A 25,472-nucleotide genomic window follows, 5' to 3' on the forward strand; every position below is an offset into this window, starting at 1 on the left:
TCCTGTGGTCATGTATGGATGTGAGAGTTGGACTATGAAGAAGGCTGAGCACCGAAGAATTGATACTTTTGAACTGTGGTGTTGGAGAAGACTCTTGAGAGTCCCTTGGACTGCAAGGAGATCCAGCCAGTCCATTCTGAAGGAGATCAACCCTGGGATTTCTTTGGAAGGAATGATGCTAAAGCTGAAGCTCCAGTACTTTGGCCACCTCATGCGAAGAGTTGACTCATTGGAAAAGACTCTGATGCTGGGAGGGATTGGGGGCAGGAGGAGAAGGGGACGACCGAGGATGAGATGGCTGGATGGCATCATGGACTCGATGGACGTGAGTCTGAGTGAACTCCGGGAGATGGTGATGGACTGGGAGGCCTGGCATGCTGCAATTCATGGGGTCACAAAGAGTCAGACACGACTGAGTGACTGAACTGAACTGTGCCACCTGGGAAGCCAAGTAGTCCAAAGGAGATGCATTGGCAGAGGCCCAGGTCATCAAAGGATGGTGACTAACAAGGGTGATCATGTAATAGGTCAAAGCTTCAGCAGCCTATAGGGATTGGCAGGAAGTAGAAGATGGCCTAAAATATGTTAGCCTACCTTGACACACCCTCACAGAGCCCATGCCTTTCTATTGGCCTCTGCTTCAACTAGTAAATAATAACAATGGGAACGTTGTTCTGGCATGGACATCTAGAACCTTCCAAGTGCTTTCACTCATGACCTCTTTGTTTATTATTATTATTTTTGACTGCTTAGTATATGGGATCTTAATTCCCTGACCCAGAGATGGAACCCACATCCCCTATAGTGGAGTCCTAACCACTGGACCACTAAGGAAGTCCTCATGATATCTTATTTGGACCTCACAAATGTGAGTCTCAAATAGCTAGAAGTTTTGTCCCTGTGTAACAGATGAGAATGTAAAGGCTAAAGAGATTAATTGCATATGGCAGGAAGCGATGCAGTTAGAGCATGAACTGAGATGCCAAGAATACACATTAAAGAGCTCGCTGTCCTCTGTATGGGAGACTTTCTGTTTTCCATCTGAGCCCCAGCACCTGCTTTTGTCCTCCTTCTTTCCTGCCAAACTTACACTGTAGCATCTTGGAAAAACCCAGTTGAAGATCTTTCCTTTTTTAAAATTATCTACAATTGACTCCAGTTATTCCACTAGCTTCTTCCCAAGGCCTGTATCCTCCTCACTTTCTTAATTACATTCTGTGAAAAGCGGTTTGGAAGTAGAAAGTGAAAGTCGCTCAGTCATGTCCGACTCTTTGCAACCCCATGGACTGTATAGTCCATGGAATTCTCCAGGCCAGAATACTGGAGTGGGTAGCCTTTCCCTTCCCCACGGGATCTTCCCAATCCAGGGATTGAACCCAGGTCTCCCTCATCTTAGGCAGATTCTTTACCAACTGAGCTGTGTGGGAAGCCATTGGAAATAGAAAGAAGTCTGTTATTTGTACTTTAAGATTAAGGACCCTGCCCCCTACCTCCCACATACACAGAGAACATATTTTGTTTACATTTGACATTCTTGGATTCTTATTTTTGTATTTTCACATAAAATTTTTAGGTTTGCTTTTTTCACTTATAATTATTCACAGATATTTTCTAATGTCGTTAGATGTTCTTTGTAGATACCATTTAAAATAGATATATAATATTCTGTCCCAAGAACATTCTGCAGTATAGTGGCTATTTTGCCAATCGGTTGCATTAATTAAGCTTCTCCACTCTATTCAAATGGTCTAACATGTAATACAGAACTAATATAGGTTATTATTATGCAAGGCACAGGACTAAATAATTGAGTTTGTGACAATTTTAGGTAAAGTCATTGTGGGATTTGTGAACTGAACTGAGTACGATTTGAAGTAATGTGCGGCCTTCTTCATTGTATTTTTGAGTACTGCTCAAACTTTTTATGAAGAGCTCCTTTCATTTTTACTTTTAAGATGTAATTAGACAAATACTCTACTTTTTCAGATTCTTTTCCATTATATTTATGACAAGATACTGAATATAATTCCCTGTGCTATACAGTAAGAATTTGTTGGTGATCTATTTTGTATATAGTAGTGTATATCTGCTAATTCCAAACTCTTAATTTATGCCTCCCCATACCTTTCCCCTTCAGTAACCATAGTTTGTTTTCTGTGTAAAGATGCTACTTTGAGAGTTCATGGTCTATGAGAAGAGGTTAGGCCCAGTGTTTCCAGCAGATCTCTATTATTCTCTCATGCCCAGGCAGCAGTCTCTTGGGTGACTAACTATTAACAAGAACCAAACTGCTTCCAGCCAGGTTTAGCTACTGAGCTTTGACCCTTTGAGTTTAGACAGTCTAGATCCCAAAGCAGCTGTTTGAATGCAGACCCTCAAAGATTCTGATCCTGGTATTAATGGGCTGCAGAATTTTCCCAGTGTATTCTACACACACACACACACACACACACACACACACACACACACACACACACTTCATCATTGAATTTTTTCGTGACCTTGGCCATGTTATTTCTGCTTTGTACCTTGATTTCTCCATTCGCAAAAGGTGGATATTTGTACCTGTCCTGTTTAGTGCTTTGAGATTTTAAAGAAAAAAGAGAACAGAAGACACTGATTAACATTATTTTCACCAATAAGACTACTGTGGTACACTGAAGATACTAAGAATGTTTTGATAGAGCCTGTTTCCTTTCCTTTTGAAAACAAACTTTTCTAATAGGCTCTGAGGATTCTTACTACCAAGTAAAAATTTAAATAGTGAAACACCAGATAGGATAAAGCTATACAAATTCTTTTCAAAAGAAAACCAGGTCAGTAAACTCACCCTGAAAATATTTTAACACGTGCCTTATACATTGAAATATAACCTCTCTTACTGTAAAATCCAACCTTCTTTATTTATTCCTCATATTTTAAAAAAAATCTGTATTTATTTGGCTATGCTGGCTCTTACTTGAGGCATGCAGGATCTATTTCCCTGACCGGTGATCACATCCAGACTCCCCTGCGTTGAAAATGCAGCATGTTAGCCACTGGACCAACAATGTGTTGGCTGTTTAATTGTGTCTGAGTCTGCAACCCCATGGATGGTAGCCTTCCAGGCTCCTCTGCCCATGGAATTCTCCAGGCAAGAATACTGGAGTGGGTTGCCATTCACTTCTCCAGGGGATCTTCCCAACCCAGGGATCAAACCCGGGTCTCCTGCATTGCAAGTGGATTCTTTACCATCTGAGCCACCAGGGAAGCCCATTTGAACTACCCCCATACTAAGTGCTCTAGTGGCTACTGTATGGGAACACAGAGGCCTAGAAAGTTAGCAGATTCTGTGTATTTTTTCCAAATGTTTCCAATCTAGCTTCAATTTTTTAAAAAGTTTGTCTAAAACATGTTGAGATCTTACAACACAAACTCTACATTGTGGCATAGATTAATTTTGCTTATTCTGGCAACTCCAGATATATGGCATCACAAAGAACTTGGAAATAGTGAAATTCCTTATGTGCCTGTTGCTTCCTAAGAGCGAACCAACTTCAGTTCAGTTCAGTCGCTCAGTCGTGTCCGACTCTTTGTGACCCCATGAATCGCAGCACGCCAGGCCTCCCTGTCCATCACCATCTCCCGGAGTTCATTCAGACTCACATCCATCGAGTCCGTGATGCCATCCAGCCATCTCATCCTCGGTCGTCCCCTTCTCCTCCTGCCCCCAATCCCTCCCAGCATCAGAGTCTTTTCCAATGAGTCAACTCTTCACATGAGGTGGCCAAAGTACTGGAGCTTCAGCTTTAGCATCATTCCTTCCAAAGAAATCCCAGGGTTGATCTCCTTCAGAATGGACTGGCTGGATCTCCTTGCAGTCCAAGGGATTCTCAAGAGTCTTCTCCAACACCACAGTTCAAAAGCATCAATTCTTCGGCGCTCAGCCTTCTTCACAGTCCAACTCTCACATCCATACATGACCACAGGAAAAACCACAGCCTTGACTAGACGGACCTTAGTCGGCCAAGTAGTGTCTCTGCTTTTGAATATACTATCTAGGTTGCTCATAACTTTTCTTCCAAGGAGTAAGCATCTTTTAATTTCACGGCTGCAGTCACCATCTGCAGTGATTTTGGAGCCCCCCAAAATAAAGTCTGACACTGTTTCCACTGTTGCCCCATCTATTTCCCATGAAGTGATGGGACCAGATGCCATGATCTTCGTTTTCTGAATGTTGAGCTTTAAGCCAACTTTTTCACTCTCCTCTTTCACTTTCATCAAGAGGCTCTTTAGTTCCTCTTCACTTTCTGCCATAAGGGTGGTGTCATCTGCATATCTGAGGTTATTGATATTTCTCCCAGCAATCTTGATCCCAGCTTGTGTTTATTCCAGTCCAGCGTTTCTCATGATGTACTCTACATATAAATTAAATAAGCAGGGTGACAATATACAGCCTTGACGTACTCCTTTTCCTATTTGGAACCAGTCTGTTGTTCCATGTCCAGTTCTAACTGTTGCTTCCTGACCTGCATACAGATTTCTCAAGAGGCAGGTCAGGTGGTCTGGTATTCCCATCTCTCTCAGAATTTTCCACAGTTTATTGTGATCCACACAGTCAAAGGCTTTGGCATAGTCAACAAAGCAGAAATAGATGTTTTTCTGGAACTCTATTGCTTTTTTGATGATCCAGCGGATGTTGGCAATTTGATCTCTGGTTCCTCTGCCTTTTCTAAAACCAGCTTGAACATCAGGGAGTTCACGGTTCACGCATTGCTGAAGCCTGGCTTGGAGAATTTTGAGCATTACTTTACTAGCATGTGAGATGAGTGCATTTGTGCGGTAGTTTGAGCATGCTTTGGCATTGCCTTTCTTTGGAATTGGAATGAAAACTGACCTTTTCCAGTCCTGTGGTCACTGCTGAGTTTTCCAAATTTGCTGGCATATTGAGTGCAGCACTTTGACAGCATCATCTTTCAGGATTTGAAATAGCTCAACTGGAATTCCATCACCTCCACTAGCTTTGTTCTCAGTGATGCTTTCTAAGGCCCACTTGACTTCACATTCCAAGATGTCTGGCTCTAGATTAGTGATCACATCATCATGATTATCTGGGTCATGAAGATCTTTTTTGTACCAACTTAGAATCCCTTTTTAAAAACTCTCCTAGGTACCCAGAAAGAGGTCATGTCCCTGAGGTTTTCATGTACAGTGAGTAAGTTCGAATTAAACAGGATTGAGGTAGTTAGAGATGCTTTCATAGAAAGTGCTTTGGACACTTCTCAAAACCTTGAAAGACACTGCTAAATAAATTTAAGGGGCTAACTTTGTGGAGAGCATAAATACTTTTCCTATGGTGGCATTACTTTAATATTATTTTAATGAAGTTGTTTAACTGTCCCTAACTGTGACTGACTCTGGAGAAACCACAGAACTGGCCCAAAGTGTTATAAATTATTATTGTCTTAAAATAGAGTTAAGGAAAATTCCCACAAGTAATGAGCTGTAGAGAAGATAAAGCTATAGTTAAGAGAAAGATGTTTATTCATTTCATCTTTGAACACACATGCTGCATGCAAAGCTTTGAGCAAAAGGGCTGCAGAGTGACCTGGAGCCTTTTACTGCTGACATTTACTGTTGCCTCTTTTTTAAGTTGGCAAATGTTAAAGGCAGCTGCTGCAGACAGTGTCTAGTCACATACAAACCAAGAAAAAAAATTACAATTCACAATCACCTATAGTTTAGGTTCTCACATGGAATCAAACACACATGTGCCTTGTGGTTCCTGGAAACTCAGTTCAAAATTGAATGTAATAATAGCCAATACCTTTTGAGATTCAAATATGTGCAAAGCACCATTCTAAGCATTTAATACACATTATCTGAATCCTCAGGAAAGCCTTACAGCTATTACTATCTCTTATTTACAAATGAGGGCATTTCAGCACAAGATGTCTGGGTGATTCGCTCAAGTCTCTCAGTTGGTAAGTGATGATCCCCCTCACTCCAGAGTTTGTGTACTTGGCTCCATAGCTGCGGTGCCAACCCCAGAAGTCCTTATGTGAAAGGATCGGAAGTCTCAAGAAAAAAAAGGGTAAAGGTGCTCAGAACTGAACTGCGGACTCAACCCTCCTCTTCTTTCTGCTCAGTCTTGCTCCATAAGGCTACCTTTTTTTCTGTCTTATTCCTCATTGCTAACTTTTTAAACCTCCATTTCACCTCCTGAGACCTACCTGATCTCCTGGTGGCATTAGGAGCCCATGGAGGCCACTGACATGAATTTTCCTTTTGGTTTAATCAGAGGCTCTCAGTATCTCTATCTCAGAGAGATATTGAACCATCTCATTTCATTCATAATCCAGGAGTTTAAGAAAGTATTAAAGTTGCTCATTCTGGTAAGACTGCTGGAACTCTGTTATACCAGATCAGTCTGAGAGTAGACAGCCATACATGTGTCTCACATTTATTTCATTTTCCCACTGCAAATTGTAAACATAATATAGTTAGAAGAAGAAGCATTGTTCTATGTCTAACTTGATGCTAAGGCAGAAAAGGAAAGGTAAGATTATATATTTAAGGGTGACCTATGTAGGGTAGGTGTTTTGGCAGTTGAAGGGGGTCATTATGATACCTAATGACATTGATCCTTTGGATTAGAAAGGATGAGAGTACTTCTAAAAAACAACAGGTTGTTTTAAGCTCCTACCTCTCTTTTCTAAGGCCAGGGTGGTTGTACTGCTGCTATTTTAGGGACCTCATATTTCTCCATTATTATTTCCAGGCATTTTTCCCAGGTCATTCTTGACATCTTGTCTATGAATACAGGCTGATTTCTTGACTGTAGAACCCTGGAAGAAAAACAGCAGTAAAAAATAAATTAGAATGAATGAAACTAAATTTTTATTATGGCTTACAGTTACCTATGTAGTTGCTTACAACTACCTATTGCCCCTTCCAATGTCCTGACCCAGGTCACTCTAGTCTCCAGGCACTCTGGCTTCTAGTATGTCAAGTTTATTCCTATCCCAGGGCTTCTTCATTTTGAAGTAGATTAAATATGAAACAATGATACAAATGAATTTATTTACAAAAGAGAAACAGACTCACAGGCTTCAAAAACAAACTTATGGTTACCAAAGGGGAAAGGTGGGAGTGAGTGATAAATTAGGAGGTTGGAATTAACAGATACACATCACTATATGTATACCAAAAGAATTTACTGTATAACACAGAGAACTATACAAATGTCTTATCTATAATGGAAAAGAATCTGAAAATAATACATATGTAGATATATACATGTATATGAATCACTTTGCTGTATACTTGAAAGTAATATAATGTAAATTAACTATATTTCAAGTTTTAAAACATTTTTAAAAAGTGACTAGATATTCTTTGACACCCCTCCCATGGGGAGGGAGAGGTGGATTCTATGACCACCTCCCCCTACTGAGAGGGCTCTGTTGCTTATTTGACAAGTAGAATATGATGGAAGTGATGCTGTTCTAGTTTGGGGGCCGAGGACTTAAGAAACTGGCAAAAACACTTCTGTCTTCGAACAGCCACTCTCGGAGCCTTTGAGTTACATCATATGTGAAGTCCAAATACCGAGACCACTGTGCTGGAAGAAACCGCATATGCATAGTCTCCTGTCCCAGCTGAATGCTGCCTTTCAGCCTTACCTTTCAAAGCACTAAACTTGGCAGTGAAGCTGTCTTGGACGTCCAACACAGTCAAGCCTTCAAATGACTCCAGTCCCAGCCATTCTCTGACATTAGCCACACTAGTAACCTCAAGCAACAACTGCCCAGCTGAGCCCAGTCAATTCATAGAACTGTAAGAGATAGTAACAGGCTAATGTTTTCCGACATGGACTATTTCTTTATGCATCAATAAATAACCAACACATACTTGCTGTTTTTTCCATTTGGAATGCCCTGTCTCAGGTCTCAGCTCAAAGATCCCCTCCTGGGAGACCTTCCCTGATAACCTCACCTTAAAGAGTAGCTTCTCCCACCCCCACCTGATATTCTCTATTCCTAATTTATCCCTTCCCTGCTTTATTGTTTTTCCAGTGCATTTATACATGCTTAACATCATATATGTATGTATTAGTGTTTTTTTATACTTATTTATTTTTGGCTGCCTTAGGTCTTGGTTGCAGCATGCGGATCTTTCATTGTGCTGTGCAGGCTTCTCTCTAGTTGTGGTGTGGGCTCTGTAGTTTGTGGCACTCTGGCTCTCTAGTTGTGGCGCACAGGCTTAGTGGCCCCACAGCATGTGGAATCTTAGTTCTGTGACCAGGGATCAAAACCACATCCCCTGCATTGGAAGGTGAATTCTTAGCCACTGGACCAACAGGGAAATCCCTATGTATTCAGTTTTCATATGCTTTCTCCTAGTAGAATATAAGCTCCATGAGGGAAGAATTTTGTTTTTGTTTTGTCCACTGAGATACCTCCAACACTTGGATAAGGACCTGGTGCATGTTAGGCTTTAGGTAAATGTTTTTTGCATGAATGACTGAAAGAATGGATCTTCACCCCCATGTGAGCCTATCTTTTAGAACACAATTGGGTGGACTTTGATTTGGTATTGCTCTTAGGAGAAAAGTGAAGTATTTTCGTCACAAGAAATCTAGTCTTACAAGATAACAAGTGCCTACCTCATCTGATGTCGGGAAACCAGGAGATCCTACCCTCATCTCAATACATACACCACCAGTTCCCACCAGAATTCCACAACTAAAGACTTACTTTCTTTGTTCCCGTCAAGTTACAAATAAACTTACAGAGGTAAACAAAACACACAAAAATCCTTGTGTTCATTGAGCTTATGTGTTAACTGGGTAAGACTGGCAGCAAACAAACAAAATATACAGAAAACCCAACTTATATACCTAAAATAGAATTAGAATTAACCGTGTTTGGTTTTATATTACTTTTCAGGCACAATCAAGAAATATGAAAAAGTGCAAAATAAAAATGGGTATAAAATATGGATTTTCTTAAAAGTGAAGTTAATTCAAATGTACCAAAAATTCATATATTTCTTTGTCTGAATTTTTTTTTAAGTTCATTTATAATTTACCACTCTCAACTCTAATTATATGAGTTAATTTTCAAATATATTTTAGAGTTAAAAATCAGTTAACCACCAACTTCTGGAATTATGCAGAAAGCTTTGGCTTTTAAAACCTGTTAGTTTTCCCATGTCAAGATTTAATTAAATTTCTATGAAGGGTTTAAACTTTTTAACCAGGTCTGCTAAATCCCCTGTATACATTAAAGGAATGTGTAATAAAACATCTGCTCAACCATATTTGGATGAATATATATATATATATATTTTTTTTTTTTTCTAGAAAGTCCCAAGTGCTACAAAGAATTGGAGGTATGGGAGTGTAGGAGAGTGGGATCAGATATCAAATAAAGTAGGGCCTCACCCAGGGGGTGACATTCCAACAAAAACCTAACTCTAATCTGTAGGGTTTGCATGATGTAAATATTTCACTGCGGCTCAGGTCAACCTACCAACGTACTGTTAATTAATATAGACGTGGGAAGAGACAAGCACAGTGGGTTTTCCTGACTCAGTATGCACAAGCCCCAGCAACCCCACTGGAAAGTCAGTTCATATAGGCAGTTATAAGAATATTGGCTTTTATTCTGGGTGTTATGAGAATCCATAGGAAGATTTTTTTTTTTTTTGGGCTATGCCGTGGCATGTGGTTCCCTGACCAGGGATCAAACCCAAGGCCCCTGCATTGGAAGCACAGAGTCTTAACCCTGGACAGCCAGGGAAATCCCTATTGGAAGATTTTAAGTAGAGAGGTAACATAATCTTAATTTTGTATACCTGTGGTGGACTCATGTTGATGTATGGTAAAACCAATACAATATTGTAAAGTAATTAACCTCCAATTAAAATAAATAAATTTATATATAAAAAAGTTAAATTCTACAGAAGTTCACTCATGAGAAAATAGATACTCTGTGTATGTGTAGGCTCATATACTTATATGCACATGAGCACATGGTTATGTGTGTATTTCTTCTTCATAGATGTCATTCCCCCCAGCTACCACTCTGCTTTTTCTTTGGGGCAGATACAAGAGAAGAACACACATCCTTTCCTGTGAAGGGCTGATCCTTTTGCTTCATTGAGACATTTAGCCAAGAGCTTGCTGAAATAAAAAATGCCATATATTATCTTAGCTTTTAAGAATATGTGGCTTATTCAACCCTAGAGCTTCTCAGAAAAGCAAAATTCAAGATACATGGTGAAGCCTTAAGTTGTCATCACAACTAGTTATATTCATTTCATTAAAAATATTCTTAGGATCCTGCTCTGTCCTCCAGCTTAGAAGCTCATAGCATTCTATTTGAATGGATTTATGTACATTTAGGAAACATAAGGATTGTCAGCAGACATTCAATAACTTTGAAGGGGAGCTTTTTGAAACTATACTTTGACAGCCTGCATTTCTCATTGCTATGATCATCCTTTAAATCTAGTTTCAGTCAGCATAAGTTAGCTAGTACCTTGTGGACTGTTTTGGAATTTAAAACAACAACAGACAGTATCCCTGAATGGAATTTTACAATTGAAGCTATGCATATGAATGGTGTTAGAGGTATTTTAGGAACCGTCTCAGTTAATAGATTAATTTCAAGTGAGTCTAAATGATACAGGTCAAAGAAAGAAAAAAAATACTTGTATGGTGACAGACTTCCTGAGCGTAAATACATAGACTTGGAGACAGAAAAAGTGAGATGGTTGAAAATAAAGTCCAGAAGAACAAGGACGTAAATGCTTATAAATTTAATACGTCTTAATTACAATAAATCTTAAATATAAGACATCTTAAAAAGTGTCTCTTAGCTATGAATGAAACAGCCTTTGTCTCAATAGTCTTTTGCTATGATCTTCCACCAGCTTGAAGATATGTTGGCAGTATCATATTAAGGTTCCTCATAGCCTTGAAAATACATTTCAGGGAAAAATCAAAAGATTAAAAACAATTCTCCCATCTGTAATAATATAAAGATTAGGAACAAAATAGTGCCACTTGGAGTGACATGGATGGACCTAGAGATTGTCTTACAGTGAAGTAAGTCAGAAAGAAAAAGACAAATATCATATAACATATTTATATGTGGAATCTAGAAAAATGGTACAGATGAACTTATTTGCAAGGTATAAAAATAGTGTCACACATGTATAAAACAAACTTACGGCTACCAACAGGAGAAAGGATGTGGGATGAATTCGGAGGTTGGGACTGACATACATACACTACTATGTATAAAATAATAACGAATGAGAACCTACTGTACAGCACAGGAAACTCTACTCAGTGCTCTGTGGTGACCTAAATGGGAAGGAAATCTAAAAAAGAGGAGATATATGTGTAACTGATCCACTTTGCTGTACAGCAGAAACACAACCTTGTAAAGCAACTACAATAAATATTAAATATTGGGATCATAGGCTTAGAAGCCAGAGGATCTGAATTTGAATTTGAGTCACTACTTATTGGCTATGCAATTTGAGGCAAGTTTCTTAATCTTTCTGCACCTCTATTTCTTAATCTAAAATGAAGATAATGATAACACCTTCCTTGTAGGTTGTTGAGAGAGAAATGAGTGAAACTTGTAAAATCCTTGAAAGAATGCCTGGTCCAGAATTCCTGGTACAGAAAGTGTTAGCCGTGATGATGATGGTAATTATGATGCTTGCCTATTACAATCCTTATTTCTCTTACCCACCTTCTTCTTGCTCATGACTTTTCTTTTGCAGTGGTGGGTTTTTGTTTTTTTTTTTGTAAGCATATGGATGTCCATCAAAAGTACCCCTTAAGTGAATTTCTTTGAAAACTCTTTGTTCCTGATAAGAATTTTTTTCAAATAAAATGATACTTCTGGGATATTCCTTTCATCTCAGGCTGGTTGGTAAAGTTTGAATTCCCTTAAAGTGTCTACAGAGTGTATGTAAAATTCACAAGTGGCCTCTTTGCCAGATTTGCCTCTTTCTTCATCTGAATTTGACTCCAGGTTTCTCCTGCCATGTCTCTTCTCTACTAGATTCCACCCCCAAGGATTAATGTCCATAACAGTAATGTTCACTTTGAGGCCAAGGAAACCTTTCTATTTATGTATAAAATCTCTTGATATATTCCAGTGTGGAGTTCTTATTTCAAAGCATTGCATTTGAAATCTTGAAATCTTCTGACTCATCTAAAGTGAATCGTCGTTTTAGTCTGTACCGTTAGAGAAAGTAAACAATTTGCCCCAAACTATTTATGGAGTCAAAAGTTGAAATCTTTACTGGCGTTAATCAGTGGCTGACTTTGGAACTGGATGAGTTCTTCAGTGGAAAGTAGAATACATGTTGTGTTGGATACATTCAAGGATATGAATTTCCATCTTGGGAGAGGACCTCTCCATAGATGAAGGCAGACTAACTTTGGAGTCATGGCCCTTCGTTAAGTCCTGGGCTTTCAATAAATTCGCTATGGACTCTAGATATATCACTTACTGTTTCTTAGAACCCTCAATTTCTAGTCTGTAAAGAGGGACTACTAGTTTCCACTCCCAGTGTTGTCATGAAAATTAAATATGATAAGATATAAAATGATTTTATAAATATCAGGTACTTTTACTATTTTAAAATATCTTATGTGGCAAAAAAACCTTTCAGGTGGGAATTTTTTTTTTTTGATAATTTACTTTTTAGACACAATTTTTCCAGACCTAGATCATCATATATCCTCAGATTTCAAAATGATAGTGTGGTAACCCAAAGAAGGTAATAATTGACATTTGAGGAAAAACCCATTGTGAGAAAAATTATTTCTTTTAGGAGACTTAATCTCTCTCTTTCTCCCCTTTGATGTTGTATATGCCCAAGTTACAAAGAGCTTTTTCATCTTCTCATTACTCTATATAGTTTAGGGACATCAAAAGCATTTGGATAATACCTTTGAAAGACTAGGGACGCACCTGTCGTCTGGCACCTGTGAGCCCAGTGAGGCTACAGTTGGACTAGGAAAGGGGTGCAGTTGTTTGGGATTAGTTGAGCTGCTTTCTGAGGCTGGAGTTCAGGGTCCAGGTCAGGAGGTTGAGAGAGTCCTTGGCAGAGAAGGTGGCTGGATGAACACCTTCCCTGACAAGGGTGTTTTGGGGTGAGCAGTGGGGATTGATTGTTTTCTGCTGGTAAACCTCAGCATGCTGAGTGACGCCATAAGGGCAGGAAGCTTTGCACCTTCTGCTGCAAAGTCCTCCAGGGACTCACACAGTGGAATTCCCCTAGAGAACCCCAGGGCATTGTGTTTGTAAAGTTCAGTTCAGTTGCTCAGTCGTGTCCGATTCTTTGCAACCCCATGGACTGCAGCACGCCAGGCTTTCCTGTCCATCACCAACTCCAGGAGCTTGCTCAAACTCATGTCCATCAAGTCAGTATGTGTTTGTAAAGAGATATTGTATTTACTAAAATAATAATACTAGTATCCTTCTTAACACTTTACATATAGTATCTCATGTAATCCTCTCTTCAGCCCTGGAGGTAGGTATTATTACACACATTTTATAAATGATGAAAGTGTCAGCAGTGTAGAGTAACTTAGCTACGGTCGGTCAGAGAATCAGGCTCTTTCTATGCAATGTTTCTTGCAGTCTCTTGGCCTCTAAATGACAGTTGGTAAATAAAAAAGAATGAAATAATGCCATTTGTAGCAACATGAATACAACTAGAGATGATCATATTAAGTGAAGTCAGAAAGAGAAAGACAAATACCATATGATATCACTTATCTGTGGAATCTAAAACAAGACACAAGTGAACCTATCTACAAAACAGAAACAGAATCAGGGAAGTAGAGAACTGACTGGTGGTTGCCAGGGGAGAGAGTTTGGGGAGAGATGGGGTGGAAGGTTGGGGTTAAGAGCTTTGAGCTATTATATACAGAATGGATAAACAACAAGGTCCTACTGTATAAGAGAACTATAGTCAGTATCCTATGGTAAACCAAAATGGAAAAGAATATATTTTAAAACATGTATATATATATGTATAACTGAGTCACTTTGCTGTGTAGCAGAAATTAATACAACATTGTAAATCAACTCTATTTTAATTTAAAAAAGATTAATTGGTGATACTTTTTGTGGAAAGAAAAGTGTAGGGACAGTAGTGATGATATTAGTCAGTATTTACCCATTTGCTATAGACAAGGCACTCTGCTAAGAGATGTACTGCTTCCCAGCAATGACACCATGACATTGGTTCTATTTAAAGCCATATTATACAGAGATTAGACAGTGGAAGTTGCTTGCCCGAGTTCACATGGTTACCCAGTGCTGGACGTCACAAGTTGTGTTCTCATCTCTAATCGTGTGTAATTGGGCACATAAAGGGATATTTTTCAAGTGACTTCTGATGTCTGAATATTCTAAAATAAGAGTTGGCCACATTTACTATTAAGCCAGTGTCCCTTTTTTGCTAGGACTAATTGTGTATTTCGGAGAAGGCAATGGCACCCCACTCCAGTACTCTTGCCTGGAAAACCCCATGGATGGAGGAGCCTGGTGGGCTGCAGTCCATGGGGTTGCTACGAGTCAGACACGATTGAGCGACTTCACTTTCACATCACTTTCATGCATTGGAGGAGGAAATGGCAACCTACTCCAGTATTCTTGCCTGGAGAATCCCAGGGACGGGGGAGCCTGGTGGGCTGCTGTCTACGGGGTTACACAGAATCTGATGCAACTGAAGCGACTTAGCAGCAATTGTGTTTAGTTTTATTTCTTTAACGTCCTACAACCTACGCCAACCAACTCTTTAACTCTTTACACATTGGCTGGGTAACCTACAGTTCAGTTCAGTTCTGACACTAACTACTTTGCCAGTTGAAATTTCCAGGCCTCACCTACTTCTGACTGACCAATAGAAATCAAAGGTTCCCAGGACACACTCTTCAGGTTTGAAAATTTGCTAGAACAGCCCACAGAACTCAGAGAAAACAGTTTACTATTACTGGTTTTATTATAAAGGGTACAGATGAACAACCAGATGAGAAGGTACACAGGGTGAGGTCTGGAAGGGTCCTGAGCACAGTAGCTTCTGTCCCCAAGGAATTGGCATATACCACCCTCTAGGTATATGGATGCGTTCTAGTTCACTGACCTGAGGCTCTCTGAACTCCCTTCTTAGGGGGTTTTATAGAGTTTTCATTATGTAGGCGTGATTGATTAAATCACTAGGCATTTGATTACATCAGTAATCAGCAACCGCTTTTCTCCCTGGAGGTTCTGGGGTGGGGCTGAAAGTTCCAGCTCTCTCATTACTTGGTTGGTTCCCTTGGCAACCAGATCCCATCCAGAAGCTATCTAAAGGCCCATTAAGAGTCACCCTCATTAGCATAAACTCTGGTTTGATTGAAGGGGGCTTGTTAGGAATAACAAAAGACACTCTTCTCACCCCGTTGCTCAAGAACTCCTAAAGGTTTTAGAAACTCTTATGCCAGGAACTTGAGATAAAGACCAAATATATATTATCACAATATCACACTATTGAAGTAGCATTTTCCAAATATCTGTATAAGCTCTTACAGCTCTTTAGTAATGGCTATTTTAATAAGCATTTGATCTATTTTTTCCTATGCAAAAACCACATGGATTTATTAATTAAACTCTAATATTAGAGCTGAGAAAACTATCTTTCATGCAAATTATTTATGGAGGATTTTATAAAGTCTTTTAGTGAGACTACAACGATCTTTTCTCTAATTTAAGATTGTGTATACGTTAATGCAGCTAACAGAGCATGTTAAAAATGCATGGAAAGGAAGATTTCGATATTTAGATTTGTTTAAAATTTATTGGAATTTGGAGACCATGTGGATTTTAACTACCAGGTCCTTGCCTAAATAACTCAAAACATGCAATAGGAAGTATTTTTTTTAAAGTCCTTGGAGATACTTTTATGATGGCAAATTCACTTTTGCTCCTGGTACAAACCTCTATGTGAATCTTAATGAGATTTTAAAATTATGACGTATGATATAAAAGTGAGTTTTGCTTTGTAGGCCTTCTGTCACCTGAAAACTTGGTTTACTCATGGGTGTCAAGCCAATAGACACACCCAAGTCAAAGTGAAGGAGAATTTATTATTACTTGCAACAAAGAAGAACACTGGGGATCTTTCCCAAAGCAGTGTCTCCCCACAGCAAAATTGTGCTGTGCTTAGTCACTCAGTCACGTTCAACTCTTTGTGACTCCGTGGAATGTATGTATCCCTCCAGGCTCCTGTCCACGGGGATTCTCTAGGCGAAAATACTGGAGTGGATTGCCATGCCCTCCTCCAGAGTATCTTCCCAATCTAGGGTTCGAACCCAGGTCTCCCGCATTGGGGTGCCTTTTTTATCATCTGAGCCACCAGGGAAGCCCCAGAATACTGAAGCAAGTAGACTATCCCTTCTCCAAGGAAACTTTCTGACCCAGAAATCGAAGTGGTATTATCTCCTGCATTGCAGGTGAATTCTTTACCAGCTGAGCTACCAGGAAAGCCCCCAACAAAATTGAGGAAGTTAAAGGTACATGCATATTCATGAAAGGGCTTGAGCAAAGGAGAATTCAGCATAGAATTGGGACAAAGATCGACAGAGGCCAAGTTTTAGTTGATTGAAGTCTGGAGCGTCATGGGGGCCTTAATTCTTGCAGAAGACCTCAAAGATATTATGTATATTCCTTGAGCAGGAACCAGCACTCTGCTTTAATGGCTGTGCTATTGTTTCTTATTCAGCTGCAAAGCACTGGATACCACTTAACCACCGAACAACAGCAACAACAAATTGTTTCTTGATTGCTCTTCCTTTGTTTCTGCATTCCCTCCTTTCCTTGATCAGCAACTGGTTGAATCTGCCTTTTGGAACTCTGAAAAGGTCAGGGAGGCTGAATGAAGCCTATTTCCTATGAACAGGAAACATGCATGCATGCTTAGTCTTGTCCAACTCCTTGAGACCCCATGCACTGTACCCCACCAGGCTCCTCCATCCATGGGATTCTCCAGGCAAAATACTGGAGTGGGCTACCAATTCCTCCTCCAGGGGATCTTCCCTACCCAGGGATCAAACCCACGTATCCTGTGGCTTCTGCATTGGCAGGCAGACTCTACCACTGAGCCACCTGGGAGGCCCCACAAACAAGAAACAGGGGCTGAGGGTGGGACTCGGAAAGGATTTGTACCTGGAAGTCCTGCAGGGTCCTGCTCAGTTTCACTTAGTTTTGATTATAGTCTTTCTCCTCTCAATTTCCCCTGTCAGTCTGTTAACCTATCTGAATATGTTTGTAACAGCTATGGCTGTATTTCTTATTTCCTTTAGCGAGTTTCTGGTCAGGATCACAGAGAAGAAGATTGGGACCTCCCCACTAATCCTCCCCAAAGAAAACCCGTATTCTCAAAGGGGGTCCCGTTGTACCTGGTTCTATATATTTTCCTGAGATTAACCCCCCACCCCTACCCCCAGAGCCTGGAGATTGAGAGTCTTTAGACATTGCTACAGTCTGTTGTGTCTATTCCATTGTATGGCTGTTATGAGGGAGTTTCCCAGGAAGCAGATCTCTGAGATGGAGAGGAGCATCACTTCACTTCACTTCAGTCACTCAGTCGTATCCAACTCTTTGTGACCCCATGGACTGCAGCACGCCAGGCATCCCTGTCCATCACCAACTCCTGGAGTTTACTCAAACTCATGTCCATTGAGTCAGTGATGCCATCCAACCATCTCACCTCTGTCGTCCCCTTCTCCTCTCGCCTTCAGTCTTTCCCAGCGTCAGGGTCTTTTCAAATGAGTCAGCTCTTCACATCAGGTCACCAAAGTATTGGAGTTTCAGCTTCACATCTGTCCTCCCAATGAACATTCAGGACTGATTTCCTTTAAGATGGACTGGTTGGATCTCATTGCAGTCCAAGGGACTCTCAAGAGTCTTCTCCAACACCATAGTTCAAAAGAATCAGTTCTTTGGCGCTCAGCTTTCTTTATAGGCCAACTCTCACATCCATACATGACCACTGGAAAAACCATAGCCTTGACTAGATGGACCTTTGTTGGCAAAGTAATGTCTCTAGCATGCTGGAGGGTTATTGGGGAGTGCTCTGAGCATCAACAGCTGTGGACGGAAGGGGAAAGAGGCAGGACCTAGCAGAGGGAGAAGTCAAACTGTGATATATTTTCAATGGAATCCTCAGCCCACCCTGCAAGGAATTCTGAAGACGGGATGACACTTCAGAGCTGTCCTGACCAGGGCAGGAGGACAAGACCTCTCTACCCTCACATCAGTCAGTCACTGGAAGTGTGTTGCTCAGAGAAGGGAGCATGACCTTGGGTAAAGTGGTTTTTTTCTGCAGCTGGGGTCGTCTCTGAAGGAGGCTAAGAGCCAAGGGCTGCCTGCCAGGAACACTCTTAGCAGGTAAAGAAATAAGACCTTTACTTCTGAGTGGGGAGATGGGCAAGCTCATCACAGCGTTCACCATATTGACCATTTGGGTAGACCACTCTGCTCTTATGTAGTTCTAGACCAAGTTTTACTTATTGAGGCTTTTGTAGACTTAGCCCCCTGGCTAACAGAATGGCTCTGGATGGATATGCATAGGGGTGTTTGGGGTAAGATAGCTGCAGTCACGAGGCTTCCTTTGTGGCTCAGGAGTAAAGAATCTGTGTGCAGTGCAGGAGAGGCAGGAGACGCAGGTTCGATTTCTGGGTCAGGAAGATCCCCTGGAGGAGGGCATGGCAACCCAGTCCAGTATTCTTGCCTGGAGAATCCCATGGAAAGAGGAGTCTGGCTGGCTATAGTCCATGGGGTGGCAAAGAGCTGACATGACTGAAGCGACTGAGCACGCACGCAGGCAGATGACCTCATGAATCCTGCTGACTGCACTCTGCAAAGCTCCCTTTACAGCCATGTAGCTAGGTGACACCATGAAGTCAACCATGTGCCATGTTATAACTATGGTGCTGTAACTGTTTCCATGGACCTGCTCTCCAACTAGACTTTGGAGCTCATTGAGCCTGGGATTGTGTCTTATTTCATTTCTGTGTCTTCAGAGGGTCACATGGTGCTTGTCTCATATCTGTGGTCAGTATGCTGTTAGTGATTGAAATAAATTGTCCTAATGTTCTTAGCACTTAAAAATTGATGCCTAGAGATTTTTTTTCTGGGCCTATCCAAGCCTATCATTAGGCTTCCCTGGTGGCTCAGATGGTAAAGAATCCACTTGCAATGTGGGAGACCTGGCTTTGATCACTGGGTTGGGAAGATCCCCTGGAGGAGAGCATGGCAACTCTCTCGGTATTCTTGCCTAGAGAATCCCCATGGGCAGAGGAGCCTGGTGGGCTACAGTCCATGGGGTCTCAAAGAGTTGGACACGACTGAGCAACTAAGTACAGCAACATCCAAGCCTATCAGTAAAATGATCTTAATTCTCTTCATCATTTAGCTAAATATAGTGTCAGTTCTAATTTGATAGTTATCCTTTGCTTGGGCTTTTAAAGTCACAAACACATTTAAGCAGACAGAGTGGAATGGCAATGAGGTGGGCCACATCGGTGCCTGCTGTTGTTTATGCCCTTGTGACCATCCAGATCTTGGATCTCCTGCTGTTACTGAGTCCAAGCTCACTTTGCTTGCCGCATGACAGGCCAATGAATCTGAGAGATGAGGTGTTGAGGCAAAAAGAGACTTTAATAGGGGAGCCAGCAGACTGAGAAGATGGCAGGCTAGCACCTCAAAATCACCATCTTATTGGGGTCCAGATGGCAGGTTCTTTTATAGATCAGAGAGAAAGAAGCAATAAGTAACTGAAGTAAAAGGGCAGAATAGAGAGGGAGAGGCAGTGGGGAAGCAAAGTGAAAGGGTCTTCAGCCTTGCAAAACATCTCAAAGGGAGGGGCCAGCCTTTGGAAGGGGTGTGTTAATCTCTTCTATTCACAGGCGGGCACAGACAAGCTATCTCTCCAGGAGCTAAACAAAGGCCCTTTAGTTTACAGTCAAGCAGAGGCTCAGGGTTCTTCAGGCAAGCCATTAAGTATGATTATAATAACAAGAGCAATGAAAAGCAAGTCAAAGAAACAGTTTCCAACGTGGAGTCAGAATTGGCTTCCTCCTTGCAACACTGCTGCATCATGAGAGGTGGCATGAGGTGGAGAACCAGCTTGATTTTAAGCACGACTAAACTTGAACCCCTCTCATTAGCTGGGTGATCCTGGGGAAGTTGTTAATCCTAAGACTCGCTCTCCTCTGTAAAATGGGTCAATACACAAATGTTCATGGACATTTCACATTCTTGTGTAGGTGTTTGGGGACCATTTTCTTGGGCATTTACCTAGAAGTGAGTCATAAACTGTGTGCATAAGCATCTTTAGTAGTTACTGCCAAAAGGTTTTCCAAAGTGGTTATACTATGTCACACCATCATTATCAGGACATGGCAGTTCTGGTTGTTTCTTAATTTCACCAACACTCGATGTTGTCATCAAGCTTTCTCAACCTCAACTTCGTGACTCTTGAGAAAGGGCTCAAGTTAAGTTTCAGTTATACTTTCTGGTTTTATATACAGAATTGTTTGTATATGTGTGCTTTACTGGAGAGATTACATGGTTTTCTACAGAGCTTCAGGGGGGGCCCTTGTCCTAGAGAAGGGCAGGGGCCCCGGCTTCAAGTTGTTGGCTTTCTTATAATCCTTAACACTGTAATGGTACACGTAGTGTTTATTCGAGCCAAGATTCCTCTTGGGAAAACTAAAACTGCTGGGTAGCTGTCTCTATTTTTGAAAAGCACATTATGGAAGGCCAAAGTACTCTGGCATTTTGCTAGTGCTGGTGGATGTCGGGAGATGTTGGCAATGTTCAAAATTTCATGCCCTTAAAAAAGTGATGATATTTATTGGGGGTATTTTAGGTGTCTGTGCTAATTTGATCAAATAAACACGTACGTGTCTACTAATTGAAAGAGTGAAAAAATTGGCTCAGGAAGATAGATTTTAGCTGTGGGCGTTATTCTGCTTTGGAAACAACCTCTTGACATCAGTGGTGTGTCTTGATGGTTTGCAATGTGATACAGCTGGAAATGGCTAATACAAGTAGCAGAGGATTAGAGGCACAAAATCCTGCATCCTTCTCAGTACACTCTTATTCTTTGAGGTAAATGTATGGGCTTATTTTGAGAACTCTTTCCTGTGGAGGTCTCCATCTCCATCAGCAGGTATATTTAGAAAAGATTAGGAAAGTAAAGAGAACAAAGATACTGATCAGGTTTTGGTGGGGGAAGAATTACAATGTTCAGTTTCCTAGTTGAAACACTTAAAGTTTTTTTTCAGAAGATATTAAGTTTCATGGTGTTTAGAAAGCATTTAGTCGCTCTTCTGTTTCAGACGGTGAAGAATTCCTCTTCTTATTTTAAAACTATTTGCCTTCATCCATTTGGGTTGCTATAACAAAATACCACAGACTGGATGGCTTATAAACAACAGAAATTTATTTCTCCCAGTTCTGGAGGCTGGGAAGTCCAAGATCAAGGTCACTGGCAGATCTGGTGATGCTGTCTGCTCGCTGTGTTCTTGCTTGGCAGAAGCTTCCAAACGTTCTTTTATAAGGGCGCTGATCTCATTTATGAGAATGAAGTCCTCATAACATAATCATCTCCCAAAGACCCTCGCCTTCACATACCATCACGGGGTGGGGTGTGGGGATTGTTAGGCTTCAACATACAAATTTGAGGGGGAAACAAATATGCAGTCTGTAGCACTATTCATCCAATCAATCATCTATCCATCCATCCAATCATTCAGTTATCCAACAGTTGTCAAACATCAGTCAAATATACATCACCTTTAAGCATTATCAGTCAGTCAATTCAGTCACTCAGTCATGTCTGACTCTTTGGTACCCTATGGACTGCAGCACACCAGGCTTCCCTGTCCTTTACCATCTCCTGGAATTGCTTAAACTTATGTCCATCAAGTCAGTGATGCCATCCAAACATCTCATCCTCTTTCGTCCCCTTCTCCTCCTGCCTTCAGTCTTTCCCAGCATCAGGGTCTTTTCCAGTGGGTCAGTTCTTCACTTCAGGTGGCCAAAGTACTGCAGTTTCAGCTTCAGCATCAGTCCTTCCAATGAATATTCAGGACTGATTTCCTTTAGGATTGACTGGTTGGATCTCCTTGCAGTCCAAGGGACTCTCAAGAGTCTTCTCTAGCACCACAGTTCAAAAGCATCATGGGAGGAGGTAAATGATTGATTTTTTCCCTGAAGTAGCTGGGGAAAGAAGACAAAATCACGTGGAACACCTAGAGAATAATGTCGAGCTGACATGGGCAAATATTAATATAAGTTGCTATGGTAAGAATTCAAAATGAGGTGATCTTTGTGTTTTGAAGAGTAACGGGAGGTGAGGTCAATTTTTGAAAGGCTTCCTGAAGAAAGTGAGTCTTGAGCTGGGTGTAGAAAGTAGTTTAAGTTTTGCACAGCCAGAAGTCAGAAGGCAAAGGAACATCTGAGGGCACATGGAGCCACGATGCAGGGGTCAGGTTGTCCTGCAGAGATCAGAGCACAGAGGCCTCTCCTTGGCAACCACCTCTTTCTAGCCTGGATTATTCCAGTGAGCAGAAGAAAGAGGATGAAACAGGCCTCCTTTCTGTTCCTTGTGCATCTGTTTCATCTCAGGATGCTTGCCGGGGCCTCTAACTAAAGCACTCTTTCCTCTCCCGCCCCATCACACTGAGAGTCACATGATTCCCTCTTCTCTTCTTGTCTTTTCCTTCAAATGGTACCTTCTCAGTCAGGCCTTCCCTGACCACCTTATTTAAAATTGCAATCAACCCCAAACCACCAACCCTCCCTCTTTGCCTTTCTTACTCTCTTTTTCTTTCTGCTTTTTAATTAGTGTAATTGCTTTACCATGTTGCATTAGTTCCTGCTATACGATGAAGTGAATTAGTTATATGTATACATATATCCCCTCCGTCTTGGACCTCCCTCCCACCTGCATTCCCCATCGCACACCTCTAGGTCACCACGGAGCACCCAGCAGCACTTCCTTCATAGCACTTATCATCTTGTAATATACCACGTGATTTTCTTCTTTATGTTTTTAGCCTTTGTTTTGTTTATTTTGTTTCTGTCTATTACAGTGTAAGCTCCCAGGAGAGCAGACTTTTATCTGTTGTCACTGTGCCCCCAGAGCCTGGAACAGGTGCTTAGGAGGTGGTCAAGAAATATTTGTTGACCTATGTAATTTTAAAATTTCTGTTTAAAAAAATTATTTATTTTGATTTGAGGATAATTATTTACAAAAATGTGATGGTTTTTGCCATACATCGACATGAATCGACCATAGGTATACATGTGTCCCCTCCATCCTGAATCCCCCTCCCAGCTCCCTCCCCATCCCATCCCTCTAGGTTGTGACAAAGCACCAGCTTTGGGTGCCCTGCTTCATGCATCAAACATGCAACTAGTTATCTATTTTAGATATGGTAATATATGTTTCAATGCCATTCTCTCAAATCATCCCACCCTCTGGTTCTCCGAGTCCAAGAGTCCAAAAGTCTGTTCTTTATGTCTGTGTCTTGTTTCACAACAAAAAAAAAAAAAAGAAAGAAAGAGAAAGAAGTATCTGTGAGCTAATGAACTGGCATGGAAGTCATCTGAGGAGGGGGGTGGACTGGTCTTTGCCTGGAGAGTCACAGAAAAGATCTGGCAGGTTATTGAACCCATCATTAGCTTCCACCTGGTTTGTAAGACTCTCAACTGGTTCCTGGGTCTAAATATCTGCCAGAGACCTTCTTGAGCAGCGGCTCACAGAGCTGAGATCTAAGTAAGTGCTTGAGCTCTAAATGCACAAACCCGAGGTTAAGTTCTGATCTACTTGCGTGCAAGCTGTGTGACCTATTACTCAACCTCTGTGTGCTTCAGAACACATCTGTAAAGGGAAACATACAATTAGCAATTTCCTCACTGGGTTGTGAGAATTAAGTAAAACCATTAACCTAGTGTCTGGCAAATGGTATTCAATAATTATAATTAAAGGCTGGAAAGTTTCATGATCAAGAGCCTTGACTTTTGAATGTCTGAATTTCAATCCTGTTACCACTTAGTAGTTGTGAGACCTTGATAATTATTTTACCTCTCTCTGTCTCAGCTTCTCCATCTGAAAGGGTGGCTGTGAAGATTAATGAATTAATACATGCAAAGTATACAGAACAAGGTCTGAATGGGGTAAACATTCACTATTAGCTGTTGCTGTTAATGTTATAATTCCTGCAGAGCTTTGCCTAATGTTTCAGCCACTATCACAACCACCTTCCCTATTTCTCCCTACATGGACAATTCTATTGCAGGAAGAGGGACCCTTCAAGGGCCCAAGAGTGAGCTCCTGTCTAACACTTGGAAATGGATTGCCCGAGGAGGTACACGTACTGACAAAGTGAGAGACTTTATTGGGAAGGGGTGCCCAGGAGGAGAGCAGGAGTGTAAGGGAACCCAGGAGAACTGCTCTGTCATGTAGATCGCAGTCTCAGGTTTTATGGTGATGATGTTAGCTTTCTGGGCTGTCTCTATCACCTTGCTTGGTCTGACTCAAGGTCCTTTCTGGTGGTGTGGATCTCTCAGCCAAGATGGAATCCAGCATGAGGATTTCTGGGAGGTTGTTCATCTCCTCCCTCTTTCGGCATCTCCCAAATTCTCCTGGTTATTTTTTGGAGGTAGCTTTCTATTCCTTATCAAGCCTCCTGTTGTGAGAAAGTCAGGCTGGCCTGGCCAAGGTGAGTGGTTTCGGTCAACAGTTACGTAACCACTCCAGGCCTTTCCTGTACTAAGTGTCATTGTTGTCTGCGCCTCCCTCTAGCTTCATCCATGTGATGATGCAATCAGAACACAGTGCTGACACCAGGCTCCAAGCACTTAGAAATGAGAACACATTAACAGAGGAAGAAAGCCATTTGTCTAAGTAGAGCTTCCTGCCCTCCTCCTCCATGAAAGTGAAAGTGAAGTCGTATCCGACTCTTTGCGACCCCGTGGACTGTAGCCTACTAGGCTCCTCCGTCCATGGGATTCTCCAGGCAAGAATACTGGAGTGGGTTACCATTTCCTTCTCCAGGGGATCTTCCCGACCCAGGGATCAAACCCGGGTCTCCCACATTGGAGGCAGACGCTTTAACCTCTGAGCCACCAGGGAAGCCTAAATTTCTTTTCTTCCAAACTGGAAATATAGATCAAAAGTTAAGCTCAGTCCTCCTCCTGTTTTGTCTGTGACTCGATTGGAGTCCTTGCCAAGAGCTGTAAAAATGACTGCGTTCTCGCCAGGTGGCTGGCTCTGGCTCCCAGGAGGAAGGCAAGATTTCCATGAACAGCAGAGGAGACACTGAGAAGGAATCTGTTTGAATCTGTTGTTTAGACTTTTAAAAGTCACCTTGTACTCCTTCTCCTGTAATTGTG

At 41.3% G+C, this 25,472-nt stretch overlaps 1 protein-coding gene across 1 annotated transcript in view; it reads left to right on the forward strand.

Moving 5' to 3' along the window:
- The window catches only part of MAOB (monoamine oxidase B), a 116,138-nt gene that overhangs the window by 51,460 nt on the left and 39,206 nt on the right, over nucleotides 1–25,472 (forward strand). The gene's annotated exons all lie outside the window — the stretch shown is intronic.

This window comes from Oryx dammah, unplaced genomic scaffold (genome assembly GCF_014754425.2).
Source record: "Oryx dammah isolate SB20612 unplaced genomic scaffold, SCBI_Odam_1.1 HiC_scaffold_23, whole genome shotgun sequence".
NCBI classification, from domain to species: domain Eukaryota; kingdom Metazoa; phylum Chordata; class Mammalia; order Artiodactyla; family Bovidae; genus Oryx; species Oryx dammah.